Source organism: Phyllostomus discolor, chromosome 2 (genome assembly GCF_004126475.2).
Source record: "Phyllostomus discolor isolate MPI-MPIP mPhyDis1 chromosome 2, mPhyDis1.pri.v3, whole genome shotgun sequence".
NCBI classification, from domain to species: Eukaryota; Metazoa; Chordata; class Mammalia; order Chiroptera; family Phyllostomidae; genus Phyllostomus; species Phyllostomus discolor.
The window spans coordinates 145,001,765-145,004,539 of NC_040904.2; positions in this window are offsets into that span (position 1 = coordinate 145,001,765).

Genomic DNA, 2,775 nt, shown 5'->3' on the forward strand with positions numbered 1-2,775 from the left:
CTAAGTCTTCAGCTACAAGACCAAGGCAAACAGTAGGACTGTATGGGTGACCTTGAAGAAGAACAATAAATGTCTACAGGTGGCCTTCCCAGGTGAAGGCTAAGTGGTCCTGGCTCTCAGGATCAATATTAATAGAGAAAAGGGCATTAGCTAAATTTAATATACAATGGTATGTGCCCAGCTAACAGCTGAGCTGGTCTATGTTAGGCACAGCCATGAAGACAGGGGAAATGACCTTATTTGGTTCTCTGTAGTCTACAGTCATGTGCCAAGTTCCATCCTGCTTTGGGACAGGACACACAGGGAAGCTGCAGGGGCTGTAGGCCATTCTGATGATGTTCACTTTAACCAGTTCTTCTATGGTCTCCCCAACCTCCTTATGGCCACCCAAAAGGCAGGATTGTTTGGTGACCACTATTCTACAGGGAGCAGGGAGTGACACAGCGGGGTGTCTGGCATGCCTTCTCAAAATGGCTTTTACAACCCACATTTGGAGGTGAAACTCCCCCATGGTAGTCTGTAGGTGCATGCCAGCTAGAATGTCAATTCCCAGGACATACTCAGGGATGAAAAAACACATCTTATAGGGACATGGTGGTAAACGCCCTACTCCAAGAGTCATTGTTATAGCTCATGCCTGAATGGACTGTCCTCCATACCAATCAATGACAGTTATGGGTCCCCTAAATCTCTCTGGGTTACCATAAATAAGAGAACATCCTCCACCAACCAGTATCAACTAAAGCCAACAGTCTTTGTACATTATTTAGAGAGCAATAAATAGCAAGTTCTACATGTGGCCTCAGGTCCCCACTGGGTCCCCATAAGCAGGTCCCTTGGCCATCCCCTTATACAAAGACCCCTCCCCATGCATTGTCCTCTGGATGGGTCAGAGGCAGTTCCACAAGAGGGGCAACCATGAAGTCAGCCAAGCAGTGCATCAGTTTTGGGGGGTGCCAATGGGACCGTTCCAGTTGAGGGTGTCCATTCCAACATTCGGACAGTAGATGTCGTTATGGGCTGGAACTGTTGCTCAGGTTTTGCTTGCTGCCACAGACTTACAGGAATGCGGTTAGGCTTTTGGTCTATCTTATCTTTATCTACCCTAGCCTTTACTAGATCTAGATCATTCCATAGTTTGCAGGTTACTTTCACTGGACCTTTCTGCTTTTGTACCACAGTTAGATTCTCTTCCTTTTTTCCATCCTTGTCCTTCTTTCCTACCTGTCATATTCCTTTCTTTCATCACAGTAGCTCTACTTCCCTTAGGTCTGCAACTGTCTGCGCCACTTTTTGTACAAAATCACTGAACTTGGTAGACAAAATAGGTATCGGGGTGCCAAAGTAAGCCCAGGGTGCTGTTTGCACAACCAGGTCCCTCATTCCCGAGGTAAATCTTTCCATATCTGGCCCCCTGGACTGCAGGTTATGGATGGAGTGTTGCATGCCTAGCTCCTGGACGAACTGCTGGAGTTCTAGTAAACTGGTCCAGCACAGGTTAGAGCAGGGTAGATCCCCCTCATTAGGCCATACTGCACTAAGGCCAGCCGTTAGCCATATAAGGGTGACTCTGCCAGTAACCTTAAGGCAGAACAGTAAATGTCCTATAAACAGTAGTCGTGTGACTGGTTTGGGCTCTGGCCCCATGAATTCTTTGTCTCAGAGAGGGATGGGTGGTGACAGAAGACATGTTTTAATTCACCCCTCCTAAGCAAAATACCATCAGCCCCCATATCCCAAAGCCGCAACAGCCACTCCGTGATGAATTTGGATCCTTTCTGTCTGAACGTAATAGCCGGCTCTGCTAGCTTGGCTCAGGTGTGGGGGCGTGCTGTAGCATGCGAGTCTGCACTGGAGCGTCCTGCGGTGCCCGTTTCTATTGGGTCTTAATCTTGAGTCATAATGGGATGAGCCAAAAGTTTTCCTTCTTCTACTTCTATGGCCTCCTCACTCTCACCTATTACGATCTCTTCATCTGAGCCACTTCAGCTTTCAGCCATAGGATCCACCTTGCAAGGATTCCAGTCAGCCTGGGCCACGATTGCCCTTATACGGGTGGCTGCTAGTCGCCCTGGGAAAGCAGTGTGCTAGGTCCGGTAATTCGGGGGTCCCCAACCCCCAGGCAGCAGACTGGTACCGGGTACCAGGATCCACGAGTGAACCGCACCTGTCGCTGCCCCCATCCCCTCCCTGCAGCGTCGCCACTCTATCCAACCCTCCCCTCCCCCCACCGCTGCCACTGCCACCATCCTCCCCAGTCTGCGCCTGTGTCTTCTGTGAAACCGGTCCCTGGTACCAAAAAGGTTGGGGACCACTGCTGCAATTGTTCACTGGTATATTCTAATTGTTTCCCTAGGGCGTCCTTATTGTCTGCCGTTAGGAGACGCACGTCCCTTTCTAGTGTCAGTTCTTCTAAGCACGCAGCATGCATCTCTGCCTCTATTGTCTCTCAGTTGCCCGTGGGACGCTGCCCACATTAGCCAGCCCACCAGCCCACAGCAGAGGCAACATGGCAGAGCCTCTCTTTTTCCCTAGGGCACCCCGTTTTCCCATGTGCTGCAAGACTTGTAGGAGGCCATTGGGAGTTTCCGGGCCGACCCCTCAAAGCCGTGGCGGGCCCCGTGTGTCACGAAGGTTTGCCACCTCACAGCACATAGAAGTTGCTGGCCAGCTCGGGATTTCTCCTGGCATCCCCGCACTTGGCATAACGTTGTCCACAGTTAACTCAACTTGGGGAGTTTGGGGGGTATCCGAATCCTGCCGACAGCTACACCA